The 16,390-nt window shown below is 44.4% G+C and overlaps 2 long non-coding RNA genes across 2 annotated transcripts in view; one reads left to right on the plus strand and one right to left on the minus strand.

The window, feature by feature from the left end:
• Positions 1 to 16,390, minus strand: part of LOC137346945 (uncharacterized) — a 72,287-nt gene that overhangs the window by 38,550 nt on the left and 17,347 nt on the right. The window lies entirely within an intron of this gene.
• On the plus strand, positions 12,571 to 16,009 carry LOC137346944 (uncharacterized). Its single transcript, XR_010968829.1, has 3 exons — positions 12,571 to 12,837; positions 12,969 to 13,135; positions 15,794 to 16,009. It is a non-coding gene; the product is annotated as an uncharacterized lncRNA (long non-coding RNA).

Genomic DNA, 16,390 nt, shown 5'->3' on the forward strand with positions numbered 1-16,390 from the left:
TGGCCCCATGTTCATGTATGGTTTCACTGTGGGCAACAATGAATGAAGAAAAGGAGAGAGCCAATGATGGAACCATAGGGTACCCCAGAGGTGACTGTGTGAGAGAAGAATGAGAAATCCCTCCTTGAGGTGTGCTGGTTATGTTGGGAGTGAAGCCATAGAGGTGGGCAGTGCTGGAGAGGAACAAAACTTGGAATTGATTCTCTTGCTGGAGTTTAAAAAAAAAAGACAGCAAGAGTTTGAAAATGTTTGACCAATGCCACTTCTTTTTGACATGTTTTGCCTAAGGATGGAATTAACAACAAATTACATTTTTATTCATTCACAGGATGTGGGAATTACTGGCAAGGCCAGCATTTATTGCCCATCCCTAAGCCCTTGAGAAGGTGGTAGCGAGCTGCCTTCCTGAACGACTGCAGTTCATGTGGTGTAGGTGTACCCACAGTGCTGATTAGACATTTTTGTAACAGTTTGATACAACTGAGTGGCTTGCTATTTCAGAGGGCGGTTAAGAGTCAACCATATTGCTGCAGTGGATGTGCTTACCACTTCAGTGAGTATTTTACTTTTACCTTTGTTGTGATCATGAAAGAACCAATTGGACAATAGGTTTAAACAAGTGTTACGACCAGGGTCGAGGGGTTCCCTCACAGCCTTTGCCTGGTTTAACCGTAACAGGGTTTAATTTTAAAAACACTGTGTTTTTAGCTCCCCCTCAGTGAATCCTTGTTCACTGCTCCAATTGTAAGGCCAAGAAACCCTGTAAATGCTGTGAGTAACTCTGGTGGGATGCTTCTAGTGTCAGCATTTACATAGGAGGATGTGGGGTCAACTTTTCAAACATTTCGGCTTCAGCTGACTGGACAGTCGGGGTTTTTATCGGTTTTCCTCCTGGACTTCCTTTAAACTACCCTCTTTGTCCTTTTTCCCCCTTCCTTTCTAACCTTTTGCAGCCTTGTGCCTGCCTGTCCCCTTTTGTTCTCGGCAGAGGTCCCTTGCAGTTCACCAGCCCTCTGCTGAAGGGTCCTCCAAAGACTGATACAGGTCTTCGGGGTGCAGATTTCACTGCAGGTTGGGGTTTTCCCTCAACCTGGCACATGTGGCAACTCCTGCAGTACGCTACCACATCTTTGTGGAGTTTTGGCCAGTCAAACCACTGTCTTATGCAGGCTTTGGTTTTTCATATACCGACATGTACAGCCACTGTAATCTCATGGGCCATTCTTAATATTTCTCTCTGGTACCTCTGCAGCACCACTAACTGGTGAACCACTGTCCTCTCCTTGCTCTCAGGTCTGTGAGGAGAACTCCACATCCTCATCAATACCTCATTCTTTAGATAGTAGCAGTCAGGGACTCTCTCTGCTTCAATTGAGCCTCAGCTAGGGAAGATCCATTTAACTCATTCCCTTGGTCTTCTAACTTTCCCAAAAAAGTCTCAGACAGACAGACCTCATGGTCATCTGCCTGCAGTGCCAATCCAGTTTCCTCTAGGGGAGCTGGCTTGATCATGGTCTGATTCACTATACATTCAGGGAAACTGCAGGGGACCATCTCCTGCCACTGCCCTGTCTCTCCCACCTCCTGCTGTGTCTCTTTCACTACTGGGGAAACGACCAGCTTCGTCCCTGCCAGATCATTACCTAGGAACAGGTCAACCCCGTCCACAGGCAAACTAGGGACAATTCCTACGGTCACCAGTCCCAAAACTAGGTCGCACTCCAAATGCACTTGGTGTACACGTACACTGCACTCTCTGGGGGAAAGGTAAGGCCTTTCCCAGAAAAAGGGATAGAGTGGCCTCTGTGTCCCTGAGAATTACTATGGGCTTGCTTGCCCCACTCGAGGGGTATGGGGTTACTTTCCCTTCAGACACAAAATCCTGATAACCTTCAGGAATCCTATTAAATTTTCCTGCATTTTCAGCCGTGAGCTTCCTGGGTCTCACTCTCATTGCAGTTAAAGCCACAGCTTATTCAGCTGTGCTTTCCATCAGGGTCCCTTCTCCTTCATTGAGTAGGTGTATCCTGATTAACCTTACAGGTTTTCCTTTTAATTTCCAGCAGTCAGCTCTTAGATAACCTGCTTTATTACAATGGAAGCACACAGGTCTTCTGGTCTCACTCCTACTCACGGCATCTTCCTTTTTGGCTGAAGGAGGGCCGGGCCGTCTGTACTTCCTGCTTTTCTTTCCCTCCCAGGACTACTTGGGCTTCTATCACCTTCCCACCCTTTGTCCTTTTCGGATTTGTGGGGTGACTAGGAAAGGTTTTCCACTGGGAACTGACTTATAAATGAGAGTAAACTCATCAGCCAGCACTGAGGCTTGCCAGGCTCTATGAACCTTCTGATCTTCTACATGTGTCTTTATGGATAATGGGAGAGAGTTTTTCAATTCCTCCTAGCAAAATTACCTCTCTCAGATTTTCGTAGCCGAGCTGCACTTTAAGAGCCCTCGGCCACTGTTCAAAAGCCAGCTGCTTATTTCTTTCAAACTCCAGATAAGTTTGATTAGCTAGCTTCTTGAGGGTTCTAAACTTTTGGCTTCCGGTACTTACTCATATACCCCGAGGATAGCATTTTTTGTCAGTTCATAATTGAATGAACTCTCATCTGGTAACAGGGAATAAACCTCATAGGCTTTTTCTGTTAGCTTACTTTGTAGCAGGAGAGTCCAAGCCTCAGCTGGTCACTTTAACTGCCTTGCAAGTTTTTCAAAAGACACCAAAAATGCTTCCACATCTCCTTCATTGAATTTTGGGATCAATTGAGAAAGTTTTAACAATTCTGTACCCAGCCCTGAATTATGCTCCTACATTGGGCGGCACAGTGGCGCAGTGGTTAGCACCGCAGCCTCATAGCTCCAGGAACCCGGATTCGATTTCGGGTACTGCCTGTGTGGAGTTTGCAAGTTCTCCCTGTGTCTGTGTGGGTTTTCTCCGGGTGCTCCGGTTTCTTCCCACAAGCCAAAAGACTTGCAGGTTGATAGGTAAATTGGCCATTACAAATTGTCACTAGTATAGGTAGGTGGTAGGGAAATATAGGGATAGGTGGGGATGTTTGGTAGGAATATGGGATTAGTGTAGGATTAGTATAAATGGGTGGTTGATGTTCGGCACAGACTCGGTGGGCCGAAGGGCCTGTTTCAGTGCTGTATCTCTAATCTAATCTAATCTAATCTAATCATATTGACCATGTTTTCACTGGGGTTATTCTGTCACCCCCTAGTTAACTCAGTTGCCTCAGCTCTCTTTTCACATTCCTTCTGCAAGGCTTTTTCTCTCTCTCTCTCTCTCCTCTCTTACTTTCTCTTTCTGTTTCTTCAAATTCAAGTTTCCTCTGTTCCAACTGTATCTTTGCTAGCAATAGCCTGTTGGAGTCTATTTCTATCCCTGTTTCTGCTGCTTCAGATTCAAGGGAAAAATGGTTAACCACTGGTCTTAGGAGTTCAGACATTCTAGCCTTGGCCCGGACAGTGATCCCACACTGTTCACAACTTTCCTCAACTCTTCTTTCGACATTGCTTTTAACTTATCCCAAGTCACTTCACCCTGGCTTTGGGAGTTACAGTCTTCGGTCGCAGCCATGTTAGTATTCTAGCACACACAATCACAAGAAAACCTGTATTGAAATCTTTTCTCCTCTTAATTGGAATCAATTTGGCTTCCCACTTCCAATTTCTCATTTGTCTGTGAGTCAAATCCAGGACACTAGCCCCCAAATTTCGGCAACAACCAGGTGAGAAAAGGGTCTAGGGGTTCCTTCTCAGCCCTTGCCTGGCTTAACCGTAACAGGGTTTAATATTTAAAAATACCGTGTTTTAGCTTCCCCTCAGTGAATCTTTGTTCACTGCTTTCCAATGGTAAGGCAAAGAAATCAATCAGACAGGTTTTCTTACATTTAAACAGGAAAGGCAGAAGTTTATTAATCTTAAACTGTGATTCGGTTAATCACTACGATTATGCGATGCGACCACACTAGCCTGCTTATGCGATAAACACACACGCAGATAGAGAGAGAAAAAGTAGAAAGAATAAAGGGGAAAAGTTTGAGGCAATAACTGAGTTTCTATTTACGCTCCTTTGAGTTCGATATAGAGTCTTTGGTTGCCAGTAAGTCCCGCCGTTTCATTGGGGCGCAGTGCATGCTTTAAAACCTGTTTCGATGTAGGAGTCTTTTTTGTCTTGAGGTTTAAGTGACTTCAATGGATCTGGAGATTAGTGAGAGAGAGAGAGAGAGAGGCTCTCTTCTTCCAAGTTGAGTTGCAATCTGCAGTCTGACCCAAGCTGTCCTGTGAGCAGTTCAAAACCAGACCAGGGCCAGCAGGTTAGTCATGTGACTCGCTTTTTTAACAAACTCTTGCATCTGTGGATTCCAAAGCTCTCGGTGGGTGGGTGGGTGGGGGGGCGGGGTGTAGTGCTGTCTCCTACACTGACAAGATGTGGATCACCATTGCCCAGACCAATCTCTGTTAATTGAATCAGTGAGCACTTCCATTGTCTTTTCCTAGGTGATTGTCTCTGAGAATACAACGTTTTCACAGCCACTGCTGATCTCTTTAAAGTCATCTCTCCATTCCAGCAACAGTTTAAAATTAATATTCATGTGACAAAATTAATATGCCTCATTCTTGGAGGTGGGGGTCTTCATGACACAATAAAGAGGTGAGTTTATTATGCTTAACAATCTAAACCCGATGTAAAAAAAATAAAATTATGCAGCACATTCATGCACACAGTTACATGAGAATCTCACACACACACACACACACACACACACATAGATTACAGAGTGCTGAGGGGTAGATTTGTGGGTGGATTAAAGTCCAGAACAAATAAAAAATTATGCACAGTCTGTGGGGTTGGATGATTCTGTTGTCCTCTGGCAGAAGTTGTGTTCCTGAAGTCTTTGATTGGTAAATGTGCAGTTTGTTACTGGCCCACCTAGCTCAGGCTTTTCTTGTAGGCCCAATTCTTCTCCTGATGTCTTTTTTTTGGCTCAAGCAACCAGCAACTAGACTTTGCATGAGGTTTGCAGGAGAGAGAGAGCTCTTGCCTTCTGCACAGAATATGTCACTGGCTTGACTGTCTTTGTCCAAGGGAAACTCCCAGCTTTCACAGAGTTGGACAGATGGTCACATGACTGCCTCAATGTATTCTCTGGAAACTTCTAATGAGATTCAAGGTTAGGAGTTTCGATCTCCACAGGCCACAGGATGCCAGTATTTACACTTGGAGGGGCTTGCTCTTTCAAAGTCAATGTGTTATGATGGCCTTGAATGCTATGCTGATGAAAGCAATCTTAGATAATTCAATCACTAGAGTCAGCCATTGTTTTGGGTACAAGCTAATCAGATATGTGTCTCCTGTTGGAGGCCTTGGAATGTGTAAGGTGTTCTGATGTCAATTGCAGTGGCCATCTTGGCTGCCAGCTTTTTTTAAAGTTAACTGTAGAAATTATTTTCCATTCAAAGTTTATTAATGAGATTAATTAAAATTCCTCATTTGGCATTTTGTGTTTTCTTGACAGGAAATGGAAAACGAGTTCTACTGCCAAAAAACAGGTTTCCTTGAATCTTCCCTTGCAGGGTATTTCATTTCCCTCACTACACCACCTCGGCACCTCCCCCCCTCCCCCCACCATCATATCTTCTATCTTTAACTACTTGATCCAAGAGATCCTGTTACCCATCAGTGATGCCTCAGAACAATAGTTTAGTTGGGATAAGGTTTAAACCTGGCTTCAGCATGGCATTCATTCTTAAAAAGGAAGTCCAAGATATCTTGAAAGTACACAATTGGAATTAGCAATTTGCCACGAAATGGTTAATTGAAACAGACCATAACTCAATCATTTGGACATCATATAGGGTACTTTAACAGAATACTATTGTCCCTCAACAGTAATCAAATAATTAACTGGGAAATTTAATTTGCCCCTTCACCCCAAAAAAAAGTTCCCTTTTCTCTCTACACCAATGTTCCATTCTTTCTTCAGTCAGGTGACTCCACAGCTCCTTGTTCAGCCAGGTTAACAGAGCAATCTCAGTGTTCATGAGAGGCAATGTAAGTTAAATGGTACAATTCAATCGGGGGTGGAGAAACAGAGAGACCAGGGATGTTTGTACATGAATCTTTGAAGGTGGCAGAACAAGTTGATAAGGCTCTTAAATCATATGGGATCCTTGAATATATAAATAGAGGCATAGAGTACAAAAGCAAAGAAGCTATGGTAATCCATTATAAATCACTGGATAACTTTCAGCTAGAGTATTGTGGCCAATTCTGGGGACTGCACCTTAGGAAGGAAGTCAAGATCTTGGAGAGGGTGCAGAGGAGATTCACCAGAATTGTACCAGGGATGAGGTACTTCAGTTATGTGGAGAGATTGTGAGAAGCTGGGGATTGTTCTCTTTAGAGTAAAGAAGGTTAAGCAGGGGATTTGACAGAGGCTCCCAAAACTGAGGGGTTTGATATAGTAGATCGGGAGAAACTGTTTCCACTGGCAGACGGTTCAATAACCAAGCAACTCAGATTTAAGAAAATTGCAAAAAATCCAGGGAGGAAATGAGAAGAACTTATTTGACACAGTGAGTTGTTTGATCTGGAATGCACTGTCTCAAAGGAAGCAGATTAATAGGAGCTTTCCAAAGGGAACTGGATATCTACCTGAAAAGGAAAGATTTACAGAGCTACGGAGAAAGAGCATGGCACTAATTGGATAGATCTTTCAGAGAACTTGATGGACTGAATTAACTCCTTCTGCGCTCTATAATTCTATAATTTCATTAGGAACTAATAGTGTTGTGACTGGTGTCTAGATTTGCTCCGTCTGTATTGTCACCCACTCCCCAAACAACTCCATCATGAGGGTCCCATTATAAATGGATTTGAAATCAGATTGGATTCATATGAAGGATGGTCTTGAAACTCAAAAACATTACAACAATCTGCTGGGCCAACATCCTGGTAACATTTGTAATTTTATTTTCTTAATTCATTTTTTAAACAAGCTTCATAAACATTACAGAAGTCCTGATTAAAATCCCATCCCCTCAAGTAAAGTACAGTCCTGCTGCTGTTTCCTTTTCATGACGAGGACAAATAGTTGATGTCAAAGCAGTTTTGCTGCAAAATGGATAGGTACAATTATGTCCACTATTGTTGTGCCAATTCATGGCGTATTGCCTTGCCTTTGTGTGATGAATGAGAATCAAGAACTCAAATATTTAAAGCTGCAGTGAACTATTGGGATCATTTGTCACATTTTGCCACCGAGACTTTAGTTGTTTTTGTTTTTGTTTTTTTACAGGATGTAGCTAAGGCAAAATAAATGATAAAAAAGTTTTGTTACATTAAACTGATAGAAACGCATTTTCTCATCAATTGTCAGCCACATTCGGCACCACTCATTACAACAGTTAGGCACTGAATGTATTTCTGATATATTTGAATTAACACAAGGAGTGGAACATAGCAACAGGAGTAAACCCTCAAGCCTCATTCATTGAGATCATGGCTGATAACTACCTTAACTCAATCCACCTGCCTTGGCTCCATAGCCATGCAAGAATTTTGTTGAATTCTTGTAGGATTTATCAATCTCATTTTGCTCCCCATTCCTCCTCTCCTCAAAGTGTTGGCTCTTGCTGGGATATAATTCTATGGATGACAGGAATACATCAGTACTGTACACAGCCAATAACCTTAAGAAACATGAGTATTTACTTTGATGTTGCCATTGGCCACTTAAGATCTGTTCCCCAGGAGCCAGCAGCTTTAGCACAGTAATAATGCAGTGTAAGAATGGCTGGTGTGAAAAGCTGTATTGACATATGCAGCTGAATGGACTGAAATAACTGATGCACCATCATTTCACTCAATGGTTGAGTGGGAGATCTGCTTGAATAGCTGTAGTCAGTACATGTGTGAGCAGAGCCTAGTAAGAGGGTGCTTGGCCCCAATCCTGTTCTCCCCTGGCATGCACACCGGTGCCCTTTTCCACTGGGGTTTACTTGGGTAGCAGTCAAGACCAGGACTCAGTACATTCATTGGGCTGGATTTTGTGTGGCAACCTGAGGCGGGGTCAGTAGTGGGGTGGGGCACAAACTTTTGTTGCAGGTGGGGGCGGTGGGGCAGAGGCCGATCTTCCCAGGGGTGGGATAGGCCGACGATGGTCTTCCTGCCCAGAGGCCAATTGAAGCCCTTAAGTAGCCTATTAACAGCCAATTAAGGGCCTCTTCCCACCACCTTTGGGATCTTATCAGCGGCGGGAGGGGGCCTCAGTTGCATGCGGAGGACATCTTGCAACATGAGGCGCCCTTCCTGTAAGCTTGGGGCAGTGGTGGGTCCTTCCTTCGTGGGCAATTTGTAGTCCACGGAGGACCCCCACTGGGAATGTTTACCCTCTGTGACCCCCTTGCCCCTGGACTGCATGACAACCCTCGCCAAACCCCCCCTCAATGGGCCTTCCGGACTGGCCCCTACAACCCCACCTCACCTACCTCTTATCTGCGGTTCCAGTGCTGGCCCTGGGTCTGAGGCCTCTGCAGTAGCAGCAGTGGTCATTGCGCCCAGTGGTGCTGTCGATACTGCTGAGCTGCCAGGCCTCTGATTGGCCGACGGCTCATGGAGGCAGGATCCCCGGTTTTAAAGGGACACAGCTCCCGGCTTGTGATTCTTTGACTTAAAAAGAGAAGAGAATTGCTCTGGGGTGGGGATTGGGGTGGGGGGGGCGGGGGTTGGTCAGCGGGTGGTGGGGTGGTGGGGGGGAGAAAAGACAGAGACAGGGCTCCCCCCGCTTTTTTGGCCCGGTGCCAGGAGCCCCACCTCCAGCACAAAATCCAGCACATTATCTTCCCTTCAATCCTACTCCAACCCCCCAACTACTTCCCCTTTCTTCACTAGGCTCAGGTGCTGAATGGGCCATATCCTGTATTTATAGTCTGAATTCTAATTTTCCATGGACAATACTGCTCACACTGAGCAAAGAGTTTACAAAGATTTTTAATTCTGAAGTTCTATTCCTTCTGTTTAAGCTGACCCTGTGCAGGGATGCAGTTGTGAAGACCAAGTTTGATTAATTGGTAAGAGAGTGCATTTTTTATCCTTCAGTCAAACCAAATCCCTCCATTTACAGTCCACAGCTGGATCAGGTATCGCTATTCATTCAGATCGCGTCTCGGTCATTTTGGCCCTTTTAGCTGTGTGCATCAATATGGCTTTTCACACCAGCCAATTTTGTACTGCATTCATACCATGCTAAGGTCTTAGTCGCCTGAGGAGCAGGTCTTATGCAGTCAACGTCAGCATGAAAGTAAATATAGAGGCTGGAATTTAACAGAGGCAGTGACCCCGCCCACCAGCTGAACAGTCGGAGATGAGCCCACCAGGTTTTGCGTGGCCCAGGCCCTTAATTGGCTTCAGTCGCCGCTTCCGCCCCTCTGAGGCAGGAGGTCCCAGCTCCAAAAGCTGCTGGCCAATCAGAGGGTGAGCAGCTCTTCAGTCCCAGCACTGCCACTGGAGCAGTGGCCTCCAAAAAGGTAAGTTGGGGTCAGGCCTCACTGGGGGCAATTGGCTAGGCCCCAGCGAAGGGTGGAGGTCAGAGTGTAAGGCACGGCGGTTGTTTAAATGGGGGTGGACTGTGCTGTTGCGGGGGGTGGGTCCTCCTTGGGGCACAGGGTGCCCAATCAGGAGGGCCCCCCTAGCCCGCAAGCAGGCTGCCAGGTATTACTAGGCAGCTTCATCAGCGACTGAAGTGCCTGTCCGCCACTGGTAAACTAACGGTATAGAGGGACATTAAATTCTGGCCATAGTGGTTTTGAGGTTACTGTCTAGTTCATGGTGAATACTTTGGGGATTCAGCTGGCGAGGTGGGACCTGCAGTATTGACTCACCCTATTTACAAATCAAATATTTTAAAAGGATTGGAACATTATTTCATTTTCTTCCTTTTGGTCAATTTGGGACTTTGATCCCAATAATAACGGGGGGACAGGTAGGGTGCCACGGGGATAATTTGCGGCTGGGAAACCCGCACTTCCAAATTTAATGACAGGATCTGTTTTAAATTTTTTTCAACAAGTTTCCTGGCTGCAAACCCTCCTGGTACAGTGCAGGGTGGGGTTTGCCAATCAGAGGTCTGTTTGTACAGGTAAGCTTAGTGAGCTGGGGATAGGCATTCTTGCTCTTCCTGGCTCACAGGCAGTGCTGTAGAAGCATTTCCCTTCTTACCTGCCTTCAGTTGTTAGGTTTCTTGAGGCCTGGAAACCCAGTCTGCAGGTGGTAACGCTAAAAGTTAGGTTGAATTGGAAGCTTGCAGCCTCCGTAAGATATTTTACTGAATGGCCTGCCTCCTGCGATCAGTCTGGTCACCCACTCATCTTCCTCACCACCTGCACTGGGGTAGATTATAATGATTCCCTTTCCTTCCATGCTATCATGGGTCTGGCTTGGAGGAATAGCCATGTCAATGGTCTGTTAAGTGCCCTTGACAGAAAATGCTTTTATCTTTAAGCATTCTTTTTCAGGATGTGGAATTTCTGGCAATGCCGGCATTTGTTAGTCTTCGCCAAGTGCCTTGAGGAGATGTTGGTGGCACCCCTTCATTCAATGCTACAATTGTAGTGGCTTGATACACCATGTGGCTTGCGAGGCTACTTCAGACACATTGATCTGGCACTGGAGTCACATATAGGAGGGCTAAGGAAGGCAGGTTTCCTTTCCTAAAGAACATTAGTGAACCAAAAATAAAAGCAAAATACTGTAGATGCTGGAAATTTGAAATAAAAACAAGAAATGCTGGAAATACTCAATAGATCTGGCAGCCTCTGTGGAGAGTGAAGCAGAGTTAACATTTCAGGTCAATGACCCTTCTTCAGAACTAGCAGATATTAGAAATGTGAAAGGTTTTAAGCAAGTAAAGTGGGGGTGGGGTAAAAGATAACAAAGGAGAAGGTGTAGATAGGACAAGGTCACAGAGAATAACCAACCAGAAGGTCATGGAGCAAAGGCAAACAACATATTAATGGTGTGTTGAAAGACAAAGCATTAGTACAGTTAGGGTGTTAATGGACTGAAAACTGAACAGCCACAAGCACAAACAGTTTGTTCAGTTTGCCTCCCCACTGTTTTTTTTTTCATGTTTGTGCTTGTGGCTGTTCAGTTTTCAGTGTACTTAATAGTATGATTTCCGCTGTGGACCCTTCAGCGTGATGGACAAAGAATGCCCTCCTAGTCAAAATAGCTCCCCTAACACTGGGAGGTTTTATACACAATTATGGGCAAGGTGAGAGAAATGCACTATTAATTCAGTCCCACTAATCCACAGGTCACAGCATATCAATAAAGTTTTCCACCTACCGAAGACTAGCCAAATTAGATATTGTATTTTCCGCCAGAATAAAGCACACTACCAGGTTTCTTTAAACAACAACTTATTATTTATTAGAAAAGAAATAATAAGTCTTAGCTACTAATGAGATAAATCTATATATATGAAAAGCTCCTTAGTTCTTTAACCCGCATGCACGCACACATACATTAAAAAAAACGATTAACCAGGAAAGAAGGATTTTAGTTTACGGTTGTTTATTAGGAATAGAGGGAATTATAAAAATAAATCAGTTTGTCACATTCTGGTAGGAAATCTTCAGTTGGGTGAGGTGTCCCAGTGTCAAATAGTTGGATGCCACTTGAAGTCTCTCCAGGTGAGGTTGATGAACAGTCTTTGATGGGTAGGCGTTCAGGGCAATTTGACTACAGCAGGCATCACGCAGGTCCTTCAGCAGGGGTGCAGCAACCGGTCTGCTCAGCACTCACAGCAGCAACACAGCAGCATAAGCTTTCTGCAGGTTACAGGATTTCCCAAAGCACAGGAGGCAACAGGAACCATACTAGTTGCAGGAATTCTTCAGAGACAGGAGGCAGTAGGAATCTGCCACATTTCAAATGCAGGATTTCTTTTCAAGAGATGTGTGTCTCCTTTACAGAGAGAGGTCTTTTGCTCCGGTCTTCAGGCAGGTCAGGTCTAAGTTTCAAAATGCCTGCTCTTTGTCAACTTACTAGTTTTTAAAAGTCCAAAGTGAAAGCAAAAAGCCTTCTTGAGTCGATCACATGACCAGACAGAGAGTCTCCCCTGTCATTCAAAGTGTTGCTCTTAGGAGGGCAAAACCCCTTACTGTTTAATTGAAATTGCTTGTGTTTCCTATTCTTATATACAAAGTCAAAAATTCCAGCTATTTGCAGGTGTCCAAGTCCACTGAAAATCCTTTTTTCAATTTTTAAAACACACAGACTGTGTGGGATTTTAAGTACAAAAATAAAACCTCTTGTAACAACACAACGGTAGGCTTTGTTTATCTAGCCTATTTGCCGAATGCTAATAATTTTGTTGACGTCTGAAGAGCAAACTTGAATTAGTGCTTACTTCATAAATATTCTAGCATGGGGCATTAATGATTAATTCTTTGGAAAACAAGCAGGGCAATATTACCACTGTTGACATGTTAGGTGACGTTTTGTGATTCGTTGTGACAAGCGAACAGAATCTAGAACATCTTTGGCTGACTAATCTTATAACCTAGTTCATGATTGTGCTGACAATAGCCATGGTTATACCAAGACCCTAGTATTTCTGAGCCAGCTCCTATTTTTTTGCAGTACTAAACCTGCCTCCTTTATTCTGGTAGCAGAATTGTAGATCCCAAAAGAAATTTGTCAGTGATTCTGCAACTTGGATATGGAACAGTATTTAGTCATATAAATCCCTGGAGCCAGCTTACATCCACCAATCTCCTAGAATTTGATCCAAATAAGTTCCAACTGCTGTTTATCCAAGGTACTCTATGTTATAACAACAGGCAGCAAGAGCAATGGGAGTTTTTTTTTAATCCATGTATGTTTCTGCTCTTTGAACTTTTTTACCACAGTGAACAATTTTTCTGGACTATATTTTTCCTCTTTATGCAGCGACTGTTGCTCATCGCCTTGATTACCCTGCTGCTATTGGTCTCACCCTGTCATGCTCCTCAGGTACATCTGTGAGTGCAGCCCTACCTGCAAGGGAAAGCTGTGAAGCGACTGGCACAATCCTGGACACTTAAGATGGACTATGTTTTCGAGCTGTCCCCATCCAGGTATTTGAACTGATTTGGAAAGCCAATAGTCTGCTCTGTGACTACTCTGGTTTCTGAATGCATTGTATTTCTCTGTTGTTCAGCTGAGGTTCGGGGAAAGTGTGTAGATGTTATAGTTGCAGAGGGTATCCTTGGCTCCTGATATTTTTCTTTGTGCTAGAGTGGGACAGTAGTTGACTGCCTCAAAATAAATCTTGGCAACTCTTGGATAGTTTATAGAAACAGAAAAATTTTAGCACAGAAGGAGGCCATTTGGCCCATCATGTTTTATGCCAGCTGGAAAAGAGCCGACCAGCCTAATCCCACTTTCTAACTCTTGGTCCATAGGTACTTCAAGTGCATATTTTTAAAATGCTATGAAGGTTTCTGCCTCTACCACCCTCTCAGGCAGTGTGTTCCAGACCCCACCACCCTCTGGGTGAAAAACATTTCCTCTCAACTCCCCTCTAATCCTTCTGCCAATCATTTTAAATCTATGTCCCCAGTTATTGACCTCTCCGCGAAGGGAAATAGGTCCTTTGTCCCCACTCTATCTAGGCCCCTCATAATTTTATACACCCTAATTAAATTTCACCTTAGCATCCTTTGTTCAAAAAACCCCCCAGCCTATCCAATTTTTCCACATAGATAAAATTCTCCATTCCTGGCAACATTCCAGTAAATCTGAAACAAAAACAAGAAATGCTGGAATCACTCAGCAGGTCTGGCAGCATCTGTGAAAAGAGAAGCAGAGTTAACGTTTCGGGTCAGTGACCCTTCTTCGGAACTGACAAATATTAGAAAAGTCACAGATTATAAGCAAGTGAGGTGGGGGTGGGGCAAGAGATAACAAAGGAGAAGGTGCAGATTGGACCAGGCTGACCATAGCTGACCAAAAGGTCACGGAGCAAAGGCAAACAATATGTTAATGGTGTGTTGAAAGACAAAGCATTAGTACAGATTAGGTGTAAATACACTGATTATTGAACAGCAGCAAGTGCAAACCTGAAAAAAACCTGAAAAAAACAGTGGGTAAGCAAACTGAACAAACTAAGATGAAATAAAATAAATGCAAAAAAAAGGATTGTAAAAAATGTAAAAAAGAATGTAAAAAAAGAAAAAAGGAAGAAAAACTAACTAAAAATGAAAGTAAAATGGGGGGCTGTCATGCTCTGAAATTATTGAACTCAATGTTCAGTCCGGCAGGCTGAAGTGTGCCTAATCGGTAGATGAGATGCTGTTCCTCGAGCTTGCGTTGATGTTCACTGGAACACTGCAGCAATCCCAGGACAGAGATGTGAGCATGAGAGCAGGGGGGAGTGTTGAAATGGCAAGCAACCGGAAGCTCAGGATCCTGCTTGCGGACTGAGCGGAGATGTTCCGCAAAGCGGTCACCCAGTCTGCGCTTGGTCTCCCCAATGTAGAGGAGACCACACTGTGAGCAGCGAATACAGTATACTACATTGAAAGTAGTACAAGTAAATCGCTGCTTCACCTGAAAGGAGTGTTTGGGGCCTGGGATAGTGAGGAGAGAGGAGGTAAATGGGCAGGTATTACACCTCCTGCGATTGCAGGGGAAGGTGCCCTGGGACGGGGACGAGGTGGTGGGGGTAATGGAGGAGTGGGCCAGGGTGTCGCGGAGGGAACGATCCCTTCGGAATGCTGACAGGGGAAGGGAGGGGAAGATGCGACTGGTAGTGGCATCACGCTGGAGGTGGCGAAAATGGCGGAGGATGATCCTTTGGATATGGAGGCTGGTGGGATGAAAAGTGAGGACAAGGGGAACTCTGTCATGGTTTTGGGAGGGAGGGGAAGGGGTGAGGGTAGAGGTGCGGGGAATGGGTCGGACACGGTTGAGGGCCCTGTCAACCACAGTGGGGGGAAATCCTCGGTTGAGGAAAAAGGAGGTCATATCAGAAGCACCGTCATGGAAGGTAGCATCATCAGAGCAGATGCGTCGGAGACGGAGAAACTGGGAGAATGGAATGGAGTCCTTACAGGAGGTAGGGTGTGAAGAAGTGTAGTCGAGGTAGCTTTGGGAGTCGGTGGGCTTATAATGGATACTGGTAGACAACCTATCCCCAGAGATGGAGACAGAGAAGTCGAGGAAGGGAAGGGAAGTGTCAGAGATGGACCATGTAAAGGTGAGAGAAGGGTGGAAATTGGAAGCAAAGTTGATAAAGTTTTCTAGTTCGGGGCGGGAGCTGGAAACGGCACCGATACAGTCATCAATGTACCGGAAAAAGAGTTGGGGGAGGAGGCCTGAGTAGGACTGGAACAAAGAATGCTCGACATATCCCACAAAAAGACAGGCATAACTAGGACCCATGCGGGTACCCATAGCAACACCTTTTACTTGAAGGAAGTGTGTGGAGTTGAAGGAGAAGTTGTTCAATGTTGCTCACAATGTTGCTAAGAATGACAAGGCCTCAAAAGTGGTCATCTTGACAAAAGCAACAGAGTATGTTAGCAAGCTGCAGGCAGAGAAGCCAGAGCAGCAGAAACTGAATGGAGAAAGGGAGAAACCTCAGGAAAAAACAGAAACAGCTGAGTCGCAAATTCTCTGAGCAAGAGTTATCAAACCACGGAGACTGTTGAGCCTCTATATTTGTAAATTTCACAATCTGTATCCATGTGAAAATAATTTTGATCTCTAACTTTATGTTTTTTTACTTTTAGCATATGAGAATTATCTTGGGAAAGAAGGAGGGATATTCTGTGATTGCCTTTAAGAGTAATGTACCTCGAAGATCTTAATATGCTAATGAGCTGAGTACCTGGATGCAGTCATGTGACTCGGAGCCAGAGCCAATCTGTAACTCTAACACCAAGAAGCAAGACCTGTCAATAGATAGCTCTGCACTGTATATACTTGTTAGCTGTTAATAAACCTGTTTGAGATCTTTAATCAACTGAACTCCACGCATCTCAAATATGTCGCATCAGACAACTTAAAAAGCTTCTCATTGCACAGACCCTCATGATTTTGAACATTCTATCAAATCTCCTCTCAATCTTTTCTACTGCAAGGAGAACAGTTTCAGCTTCTCCAATCTATCCTCGTAACTGAAGTTCCTCGTCCGTGGAAACATTCTCGTGAATCTTTTCTGCACCCTCTCTAATGGCTTCACATCCTTCCAAATGTGTGGTGCCTAGAACTGGACACAATACTCCAGTCAAGGTCAAACCAGTGTTTCATACATGTTTATCATAACTTCCTTGTTTTTGTACTCTATGCCCCTATTTTTAAAGCCCAAGGTCCCATATGCCTATTAA

Source organism: Heterodontus francisci, chromosome 31 (assembly GCF_036365525.1).
Source record: "Heterodontus francisci isolate sHetFra1 chromosome 31, sHetFra1.hap1, whole genome shotgun sequence".
In the NCBI taxonomy this organism is placed as follows: domain Eukaryota; kingdom Metazoa; phylum Chordata; class Chondrichthyes; order Heterodontiformes; family Heterodontidae; genus Heterodontus; species Heterodontus francisci.